Source organism: Ranitomeya imitator, chromosome 2 (assembly GCF_032444005.1).
Source record: "Ranitomeya imitator isolate aRanImi1 chromosome 2, aRanImi1.pri, whole genome shotgun sequence".
Classification (NCBI taxonomy): Eukaryota; Metazoa; Chordata; class Amphibia; order Anura; family Dendrobatidae; genus Ranitomeya; species Ranitomeya imitator.
In genome coordinates this window covers 506,405,934-506,417,488 of record NC_091283.1, presented here as the reverse complement: position 1 = coordinate 506,417,488, position 11,555 = coordinate 506,405,934, and the positions used below count along the sequence as shown (strand labels likewise).

The 11,555-nt window shown below is 42.9% G+C and overlaps 2 long non-coding RNA genes across 2 annotated transcripts; both read left to right on the top strand.

The window, feature by feature from the left end:
* The first annotated feature begins 9,239 nt into the window (after window positions 1-9,239).
* Window positions 9,240-10,137, top strand: LOC138667533 (uncharacterized). Its single transcript, XR_011318809.1, has 3 exons — window positions 9,240-9,319; window positions 9,893-9,947; window positions 10,049-10,137. It is a non-coding gene; the product is annotated as an uncharacterized lncRNA (long non-coding RNA).
* Window positions 10,138-10,178: 41 nt separating this feature from the next.
* Window positions 10,179-10,724, top strand: LOC138667532 (uncharacterized). Its single transcript, XR_011318808.1, has 3 exons — window positions 10,179-10,288; window positions 10,380-10,526; window positions 10,608-10,724. It is a non-coding gene; the product is annotated as an uncharacterized lncRNA (long non-coding RNA).
* The last annotated feature ends 831 nt before the right edge of the window (window positions 10,725-11,555 follow it).

Sequence of the window (11,555 nt, the reverse complement as noted above, 5' to 3'; positions counted from 1 at the left end):
TTTCCTCATTTTCCACTTGGATTTTGAGCATCATTCCAACTCCAGACCTCCATGGGATATTAATTGTGATTTATATTGATAATTTTTAGGTTTTATTGTTCTCAACACATTGCACAATGAATAAAGATTTACAACTGGAATATTTCATTCAGTGATATCTAGGATGTGGGATTTTAGTGTATGTAATATATGTATTCTATGTGTATATTTCTATTCTATCTATTCTATTCTAACCTGACAGTGTGATTTTACTGTACACCGCACATGAATTACCAGCTTTTCAAAGGATACCGATGCGTAAAAATTGGACAGCACTCGCATGGTGCGAGTGCTGTGCTTTTTTTTTCTCACATCCATTGGCTTGCATTGGCGAGTCTCGGACTATATGCGCCGAAATCGCAGCATGCTACGATTTCACTCACATATAATACGTCCAAGAAAAAAATGGTGATGGGAGCTGCCCCATAGGTTAACTGCGGTCTGAGTGCTATGCATTTTTTTCTCGCATAGTACTCGTCCGTATTCCTCGCTAGTGTGACTCTGGCCTAATGGAAGATGTAGATTGAAACTCAAGAATTTTACATATTAACAGTATCTACCTTCCCAGGCATAACAGCCCATATAACACATTACACCTTAGATAAAAATAAAAAAAATAATTGCTCAGTTTATGCCTCATACTCTATGTAAGAGCAGATTAAGTGCATATATGCTGAGTTCAGTATTAGCCCGGAGTCACAGTACCTTATAATACGGACGAGTGCTATGCGATAAAATATTGCATAGCACTCGGACCAGTATGCCTCCTTGGGGCAGCTCCCATCACCGTTTCTTTCCTTGGCCATTTTCAGTGTGCGAGTGAAATCGCAGCATGCTGCGATTGTCACCGACACTCGGCCGAGTCTCAGCTCACTTGCACCCATATAAGCCTATTGGTGCGAGTGAGACAACGCACATCACTCAAGTATCATCCGAGTGATGTGCTTTATATGCTGGCCCCAGCAATGGAAGAGATGGAGAAATTAGTTTCTCCGCCTCCTCTGCAGCTGTGCTCCGATCCGCCCTGTGCGAGAGGCTCGGAGCACAGACGCATGACACGCTCTCGCATCGGTTGCAATACGCTAGTGTGACTCCGGCCTTAGTGAGGTATAAAATTAATGTAGTGATTGTGCCTCCTGCAAAGAGCCCTAGTGAGGGCTGTAATATGTTCAAGATCTTGATTTATCTCAAGATACTAGGATAGACATAGACTGCCTGTCCTGAATGTAGAGACCAGTATCTTTACCTTTCCCAGCCCATTGAAGACCCTTAGGGCTTTTGCACCCAGGCTATATTGTTGGTATATGTAATAAGGTACCAATAGCAGAGAATACAGTCATGGCCAAAAGTTTTGAGCATCAGTGTTTTTAGCTCTTTTAGTCAGATGTTTCTATGGTTACTGAAGTACAATTACTATATAAGAATTTCATAAATTGTTATTCTTTTATTGACAAATACATCATGTTTATGCAAAATCTCTATAGTTAAAGTGTTGCCCCTTATTTTTCAAGACTTCTGTAGTTCGCCATGGCAGCTGGATATCAGCATCTGACTGAGCCAAATCCTGACTGATGGCAACCCATTTTTGTCTTATAAATGCTTGAGGTTATTCATGATTTTTATTTGTCTACACGCTTTTTGAGGCTTGACCACAAGTTCTCAATGGGATTGAAACCTCTGGAGTTTCCTGGCCACTTAGTTATCCCTTTCACCAGGGCTGGCTCCAGGATTTTGAGGGCCCCGGGCGAAAGAGTCTCAGCGGGCCCCCCCTTTAACACATACCACGATTCATGATTGCATAAAAACACAACCATGTAGTATATAATACAGCCCACATAGTATATAGAACAGCCACGTAGCATATAACACAGCCATGTAGTATATAACGGCCCACGTAGCATATAACACAGCCACGTAGTATATAGCACAGCCCACGTAGCATAGAAAAAACAGCCCATATAGTATATAGCACAGCCACATATTATATAGCACAGCACACGTAGTATATAGAACAGCCATGTAGTATATAGCACAGACATGTAGTATACAGCACAGCCCCCCTCTCCCCAAGAATGGCCCCATAGTCCAGCACTCACTGTTAGTTACAGAAAAAAAAAACTCCTCACCTCTCAACGTTCCCGTGCCGCGCTGCTCCCTCCCTGCTCCAGTCTCGGCGGCTGCTGCTGCACTGCCTGACACAGTGGCAGTGTCAGAGGCAGAGTGGGGAATGATGGGAGAGGGAGTGTCAGGTGACACTCTCTCCTCCGTCATTTGTTTTGAACTTTATCGGCAGACGCCGGTAAAGTTCAAAGCGGCGGCAGGGGAGTTGGCGCTTGCGACAGGCGGCCCCCCTGCCTCACAGGGGCCCCATAGCAGCTGCGTGATGTGCCGCTAGCTGAGGGCCCTTGGGGGAGCGGGGGCCCTAGGCACTGTCAGCTGCCTGCCCCTAACGCTGTCCCTGAATGGGCCCCCCTGTCTTGCCAGGGCCCCGGCACTTGCCCGGGTACGCCGGGTGCTGACGCCGGCCCTGCCTTTCACCTTGTGATATGGTGCACCATCATGCTGGAAAAATGTTAAACCCCTGCCTTTGAACATTTGCTATGCAATTGTTGTTGTTTTTTTCAATTGAAAAAGACACTAGGTCAAAGTTGAAACACGTTGTGGAAATAAAAAACATTCAACTCATCTTGGTCCTAAGGATTCTTCATTACAGCAGCGCAGCCTGATATCGTGTTATCTTCCACATTAGTCAACTATTCTCGATGAGATTGTCTCACAGTCACAAAGTGGCAGCGGCTGATATTTGTAAGGTGTTCATAGGAGTTGTTCCTGCCCACAACTTGGTCTTTTTACTATGCTTGTACCCAATAGGGTAGCGACCAATGGTCTTGTGACCTTCACTTCCCCTACAGTTTTCCTACTATAATGCTGGAAAAAGCATTGTTCACCACCAAATTGCTCCTGTATTATTGAGAGACGTTTCTTTTGGTGGATGTTTAGATACCATTCTTTATTTTTGGCATTATTCTTAGGCAAAAATGTGACGTTACTCACACCCTTGGATGAAAAGCAACCCCACACATGAATGGTCTGAGGATGCTTTACTGCTGGTATGACACAAGACTTGTGGTAGCACTCAGTTTTCTTTAAGGGACAAATGTTATTTTAGAAGGGCTTCATCAAAGAAAACAACTTTACCGCAGTCCCTGTATTTCCTGTAGAATGTCAGTCTGTCTTTGACATTTTTCATGCAGAGAAGTGGCTTCTTTGCTGCCATTCTCTCACTGTGCATGCAGTTGCACTAACATCTACCTGCTGCAATTACTGAGAAATCTCAGCACATGTGGTGAACTGAACCCGCTGCCTTCTTTACAGCAATCAAACCTCACTCTTTAAAATTTTTGATACAATAAGTGGTTGAATTAAGCACAAACTTACAAACAGCAATGTCCTTGCCTGTAAAGTCCTTTTGTTGCCAAGCAATGCTGACTGCATGGGCTTCCTTGGAAGTTAACAAGATTAACAGAAGAAGAAAGTCATTTCAAGCACCAGCACCCTTTAAAAGCAATAAGCCTGCTCCTATAATTAAATCAGCTTTACAGTGATTTCAGCTGCATTGTCCTAGTTAACACTTTCTCTTGAGCTAACAAGAAGATCACTGATATAATGTATGCAGACCATTTTGTGACAGAGCTAAAAATCATTGGAAATAGGGTTTTCGGGATAAAATTAGTTTTCATGCAAAGGAATTACTTTGCAAATTTGTGCAATTCACCTGATAATTCTCATAATAATCTAGAGTTAATTAAAGTAGTGTATAATCCATAGGTTTCGTCAAACTCAATCTGACAGGTGCCCCGCCCCTATCAAAGTGTATCAAAGTGTGTAACCCCTCCCCTCCTCCTGTCAGCCAGCTGACCCTGAGGCTGGCTGATTTCCCCTTTTGATATCGTTTGATATACTTTAATTTGTTGCAGTTTGATATTATTCACGCATTTTGTTTTTTATACGTAGCTCGAGTTTGATTCTGTAAGCTGTATTTTATTCACAGTGTATCCATATAGTTCAGAACTTAAAGCTGTTTATTTGTGACTCTACTGAACATTAACTAAATGGTGAACATTACCTAAATGTTTATTTTCTCAAACAGAGAATCTGCTGTGGGTCAGAGGTTTATAACACCTAGGTCAATTGTTGTTGTATTTGAGTAAAGTTATTTGTACCTCTACTGAGCATTAACTAAATTGGGGACAGTTGTGTTATCTGTGGGTCATATTTTTTTGTACAAATCAATGCTGTTTTGGTGATCTTTGTGCATGTAGGTGTTATCTGAGGGTCATCTGTGTTTTCTGTGATTATTGTTGTTGTATTTGAGTAAAGTTATTTGTACCTCTACTGAGCATTAACTAAATTGGGGTCAGCTGTGTTATCTGAGGGTCATATTTTTGTACAAATTCATGCTGTTTGGTGATCTTTGTGAAGCAGAACTTTGTTTTATAACACATTTGTACCTGTATTGTACCTGAAGGTTATGTAGGGTTATCTGCGGGTCAGAGGTTTAAAGAAAAGTTATTGTGTCCTGTAGATGTCATCTGAGGTTATTTGTTTTTTTGTATTAGCTTTCTCAGGGCAGCTGCCTGGAGGTGTTATGGTATATAATTATATCCTAGGATCTGTACGACTACATACAGCGTGTTATGTTCATTAAAATGTTTTATTGTCAGAACTAATTGGAAATAAAGAACACATTTTAAGCTAACCGCACTCACTTTACACAAACAGAAAAAAGGAAACACACTTTAAGTTAGCTAACAGCATAAAGGAAACACACTTTAAGTTAGCTAACAGCATAATGCTGACAAATGCATCTTTGCGGAATCTGATAACGACACGATGAACAAAGGACTGCGCCTGAAAATCTTGATGTCACAAAACCTGATACGGTTCGATCATTATTCTGCAAGTCAGACGTGAAATTTTGTAAAACCTTCTTAAATGGAAAGACTCGAGCTAAATGGTATAATACATATATGCAATAATGACCGCATACACGGCTATACAAATCTTGAATTTGTGCGCTCTGATAACAATAAGAATAACAATTCTTGTTCAGGAATGTCACAAAAGCGCGTGGAAAGATAATATTATCCGCACGGAAGCCGTAACTGTCAAAAAATATGCCCGTCTTATCGTCGCAGAGTACGATTAATATCCAGTGGCGACCAGCTTGATTCGCCGGGTCTGTATTCACAATATTGAGTCACTCTTTCTTCCGGAAGCAAATCACACGGAAACACACCGGCGAATATGCGGTCTGTATAATTATCGGACCGCGCTACAACTGTAAGCTGCAGACTGTCCATCGTTGCTTAATTAAAATCGTACAAGATCTCTCGCCTGTTATTAATTTCCAGAATGGTGTGGTTGACTGCAAAGACAATCATATTTATCGTGTGGGGTGTCGCTATCGCAAAGCGGACTTCAGCACGCAGATTACCTGTTTTAATGAGCGAGAAATGGCCTCCAGGCTCTTGATCAGGCGATAAATCAAAAGCAAATAGCGTGAAGCCAGCCATAAATTCTTCACGATCTATCGCCATGGCACAATCAGCCTTTTGCTTGCCCGATATATGGGCAAGCGCCATATATTCTCTGATAGCTAAATCAGCATTAAAATTAGGATTATAAGGCCTCGCGGGTATCTGCTGACCATCCAGATATAATGCCGCGTGGTTGACGTGGTAGTGGTGAAAGTCCAGTGGGTTTTTTGTATAAGAACCGCTGAAGCCCTCATTATCTACAAACCCCAATATAACAGTTTTTGGTATCTGTCCTAGGAAGAGGTTCTCGTGGTTCGTGATCCGTGTCCCTGCGGCGATGCTGTACACTTTCAGGCATGTTCGGTCAACAGCGTACTTGGCTGTTGCGGCTAGGAGGGCCTGGCTGTTGCCGATTCGGACAGCCGGTGATACCTGCACTCTTTTCACATAGAGAGCCGCCTGCGAGATTTGTACCTTCAGCGGCTCGGCTTCTGCGGACATGAGGCAGAAAGTATCCTTATTTCTTGACAGCTTAACCTTAAGGTCAAGACCGTTCAATATTAACTTTGGCTGGTTAAATATATCCCCAAAAATGGGCCCCAAAAGATCGATGGGTTTTGAGCGAGAAGCGGCACTGGCTCTTTTGATAAATCCCGCATTTGCGCCATCCAGGCGCCTGTCATTATGATGCCCCGCAGTGTCTTTATAGAACAAACCGGCTGTAAATTGTGATGCCATCGTCTGTGAACTGTAATTTAAAAGGGTCTCTATGTACGCTCTATAGCTGTAGAGATTGTCCGATTGTGAGATAAGTCGGTCTCCCAGAGTAATATCGACCTGGTTAAAAAGAGTGGCTAGAGGGTAGTTTATGAGCGCCACACGCGCACCATCGGCGATGGCCGTATTATCCTGCTTCACGATGCGACAGTTTATGTACAGAAGCGTGTTGTTCAGATCATAATAATAATCACCGCTACCAGATATGTAAAACTCCAACGGTCCATTGTCTGACAGAGCAGCAACCGGCTGTACTTCTACTAATAGAGATTTCTCGATACTTGTTTGAGTCGGTGGTACGGCAAAAATATCCAGTTCAGATTTTGCGCACTCTACAGAAGCGTCATGCAGGAAAGCCATGGTAACTGATTAGAAGATGTCGTCCGCAGAGCGTCTTACTCATTTCTGACGGGGACGTCTCTTGGATGTAGTTTTATTCATGAGCATCGGCGGTAAAGGAGGGCAAACGCGCCGCTTTCTTTTTTGGGCTTTTTTAGCGACATAGATTATCCCAGAGCCGTCTTGCTGGGTTGGTGTATGTATCCTTTTCATAAGGGCCGTCGATGCTGATGTCACGGCATCTGCAGCGATGTTCCGGGCAGCCGTCCGAACGTGTGGTTTTACTAATTCTAAGCCTTTTCTGAAAAGCGGAACGGCGCGACGAAATAAGCCTTTAAATAGCCCTGCCAGGCCAGAGCCATACATGTACTCGCTCCCGCGGAATCCCTCTAGCCCGTGCCCCGACTGGGCAGTATAGTAGCGGGCATAAACAGCTGGATCTCCATACACCCTTTGAGACAGCATTTTATCGTGTCAATGCTGACAAGGTCTAAAATGTAATCGCACTATACACTTTCCGTATCTGAATTTAACCGGCGTGCCCTGGTCCGACATGACTGTAATGTTTATGGAGTCAAAGTGTTGCTTGCACAGTGGTATGTAATCGGGCCGTGAGTAGCGCACCGTGACAATATCATTATCATCGCCGCTAACTTCTACGGTTCGTAGCAGTTGAACGTAACTGTCACCTACAAGTTGATGTTGAATTATATCAGTGTATACAAAAAGCGAATAAAAACCAGCCTTTGAATCGGGGTAAAAGCGGCGATTCCACGGCATTAAAGCAACGGGGGAGTCATCGACGGTCTGCAGTCCGAAAATAAATTTTAGCTTAGTACCCAGAGCAAATTGTATAGGGGATGGGTCGGGCAGGATCACCTCGCGGCGTAGCTCATCATACCGTATTCTGTAGGCAGGCGTAGATAAATACAGTGCTTCTATTCGGGCATTGACCGCGCCAACTAGCTTAGGAATGGACGAGTAAAATCCTGATTTTATGTGATACTGTACTAACGGTTCGCCGTGTTTAGCCGCGTAGAAGCTCCCTTCAAAAGCATCAAACGTGTTCCACGTATGGGGGTACTGTATTTCCGTTAACGCACCTCATAATCTGCCGAAACATGAACGGCCCACGCTAACTTGGTATTGTACTTCGATATTGTGTTTTCAGGGTAGATTTTAATTGACGAATTACTGGGTAATGTCACGAAAAATGAGCCCGCTTCCATGGTTATATATCTGTCAACTCCGAGGCCGGGACCAACTATTGAATTTTTCGGGGTAGCCCAGCCATTTGACAAAGCAGTGACTCACACCCCTGACACGTTTTTTTCTCAAAATTTTTTCTACTCTGTAGACACGATCCTCATCCATAGGTATTTTTTGCAGCTCTTCCTTATAAAATGACCCCTCTACAGGCTCCCCGGCTAAATCACTGATTTTATAAAGGGGTTTATGAAATTTATTGGAGACGCCGGTGATTAAAAAAATCTCATCGCTGTACGTCTTCTCATAGCCCTTACAGAAGGTCGACTTATAGCGAGATATTCTCACATGAGAGCCAACCGTTAAAGACGGTTTAATCGGTTTATTAGTAATAGTAGAACTGTAAATATTGCGCCAGATTTGCATCACGTTTCTCTCTGACACAGACGCGGGACTACAGCGGATCGTTGAGTGGTACGTATGGTTGTAGCTATGCAGCAAATCCGGTAAAATATCAATATACCTAAAGGTATTATGATGCGTAAGATAGCGCCACATACGGGTTTTTAATGTGCGATTAAAACGCTCGACCATAGCGGCTTTTACATCATTGTTTGTAAAAAAGTGATGAATATTGTGCGTATTACATAGTTGCCTGAGTGATGAATTTATAAATTCTTTGCCGCGATCCGTCTGCAGTTTCTTCGGTATGCGCTTATCATTTTGAAATATTAATTCGAACGATCTGGCGACACTAGCGCCTGTCTTGTTTGTCAAGGCCACGCACCATGCGTATCTCGATAGAACATCAATCACCGTCAGGATGTATTTGACATTATCATTTTCCCTTGAATAGTCAATTAAACTTACGAGATCCGCCTGCCACTGCGCATCAATGGCCGAGACGTAAATTTTATTTGTCAAAAAGCGTTTTCTAGCAGGCTTGTGTAGCGTGTAGGTGTCTTGCTTATTCAACCAAGCAATCACATCAGATTTCTTTATTCCGCGCGCTCTTGCAGATCTAAATAATTTGTCAATACCCGAGAATGATCCGGGTGTCTGGCTTGTAAAATATTGTTTTTCTAATATGGCATCATACGATTTAGACGTCATGATTGATTAAAATGATTGTGGCTCGTTAATCAAAAGCCTGCTTCTTTCAGAAATTCAGCTGTATAAAAATTCCTGTTTTAATCCGGATATATCATGCGTGAGTTAATGCATGCAATAATTGCATGTATGGTTGTGTTCTGGGTGTTAACAGAAGGTGTGTGATGGGGCGTAACTGGGTGTGTTTCTGGGTGTTAACAGGTGAGCTGATTTCTGACACTCAGGATAAATACAGCTGGCTGGACCACTAAGTACATCAGACATTCACCAGAAGTCCGACTAGACTAAAAAGCAGAGCTATTCTAAATGTAAGTATATAAGACAGTTGTCTTATTATTCGCAAATGCTTAATTATATTTAACTATGCATCTCTAAAACCATAATTAAGGGTGTTATTTGTTTAATAAGTTAGTGTTATACTGGAGGCTAGCTGCATATTTAGTATCGTTGTATAATATAGTTTTACTGCATAAACCATATTCTGTGGTCCATAATTAATATAGAAAGACTTAGCCGCGGACAGCTATTATAACATAGTTTATGTAATACATTAGTTAATAACTGTTAATGCGCCCTAACTAGCGCATGCAGCGCTTACTTACTACCTGTGTTTTGTTTAACATAGACATATTTATAGTCATATTTATACAGTAGCGGTATATTTAGTGGGGCTGTATAATATAGTTTTACCGCATAAACCATATTTAGTGACGCTGTATAATATAGAAAGACTTAGCCGTATTACCCATGATTTGCTTAGTATAAGAATATTTATACACGGGCCGCAGTTTATTTGTTGGGGTATATAAATGAGTTTGACGAGTGGTGGTGTGTGGTTAATATAGATTGCACAAAAAATTTACACAGATAATTTATTTTAGATGGAATCCCAAAATTTTTCGGCTTTTTCCAGCCAAGCTGAGGATTCTGTAATAGGTATGTTTCAAGATTTATATACATGTATCTGTTAGCGGCCCATTCTAAGTAAGGATTGTTTTATATATTATCTTTATATTGTTTATTCTTTCTTGTTTAAGATGAATTAATCAGGGCCCTCCCCGATAATCTAGATGAATTTACCAGGAACACCCCCGATGCTGTAGATGAATTTACCAGGAACACCCCCGATGCTGTAGGTGACTTTATCAGGAGCATTCCCGATGAGTTTTTCAACGGCTTCAGCGTGCCTACTCTGGAGTGTGATACACCTGGAGCTGAGTATAGTAACACTAATGCAGGTGCCGCTGCTGTGTGGGATTTGACTCAGGACATCATAGGTGCGTTGTGTGTCTGCGTGTATGTATGTGTGTGTGTGTATATAGCTTTTAAGTATTTAGACGTGTAAATATATATATTAATTCTTTACAGATGTCGACATGTTTCCAGAACCAACCACCACGGAACACAATCAGCTGCCTGTTGAGGAACTGATGTACCAGAACCCCACGCCGAGAAACAGCCCTGTTTCTAGAGCCCCTAAAAAACAGCTCGGACCGGGGTGCCGGAAAGGAAAAGGTAATCGTATGAAAAGTTTTTGCACAACCGCTCTGAGAAAATCCACCACGCCTCTACTAAGGCCTATATCTTTATTTATAGCTTGTAAACTGAAGCCTAGAAGAATTTTCACAAAAGAGAATATACCGGAGCTAATGGAGAGCCTCGCAGAAGCTACAGAAGACGCCACGGCAATCATTCACCACACATCGCTATCCCGTAAGTGTATATTTTGGTATACATGCACAGTCTCTGTACAATCAATGATACACGTGCTTCACCATTGAGATCCATGGCACACACATATCTGACACATGTATAATCTTTCCTGCAGCTAAGCGCAGCGACCTGCGTCGGTCTCACACATATCTGACACATGTATAATCTTTCCTGCAGCTAAGCGCAGCGGCCTGCGACGGGCTCGCACATATCTGACACATGTATAATCTTTCCTACAGCTAAGCGCAAAGTCATGAGAAAAACACCTCCAGCACCTCTACAGCCGCTACAGATCACCGAGAATGGCGCAGCACCAGCGTGGTCGGCAATACAGACGGCTAATGGAGCTGTTAGAGCATATCCGCTATCACCGATCTGCGTGGTGCAGGACGCAGGAAACCCTGTACCGTCGGACCATCGTGAAATACTCCATTCAAGCACCGGACAGCCATCGACAATCCGTGTGAATGACCCCGCGCTACTATATCCAGAAGTGGTCGAGGCACCCCGAAAACATAAGCGAAAAACAAAACATGTTACAGAGCCACGAACCACATCCTGCGCCGTGGGTGCAACAGCCACGATGACTCGTGAAGAGTATGATCGCGAGATTGATCAGCTCGCTGATGGTAAGCAACCATCCGTAGAACCGCTCATTATACGTATGTCCCACACTATGCAACCGTCAGCGCCATGTGTAACGGGGCCTGCTAATGCCTCTGGGGTCGGACCCTCAGGACCTTCTAATTTGGGTGACATATCTCATGTCTGTGTATCTAACTCTGTTAATGTTAAGAAACGGTCAAAGAGGTCGCGGCCGGCTGATGTTAA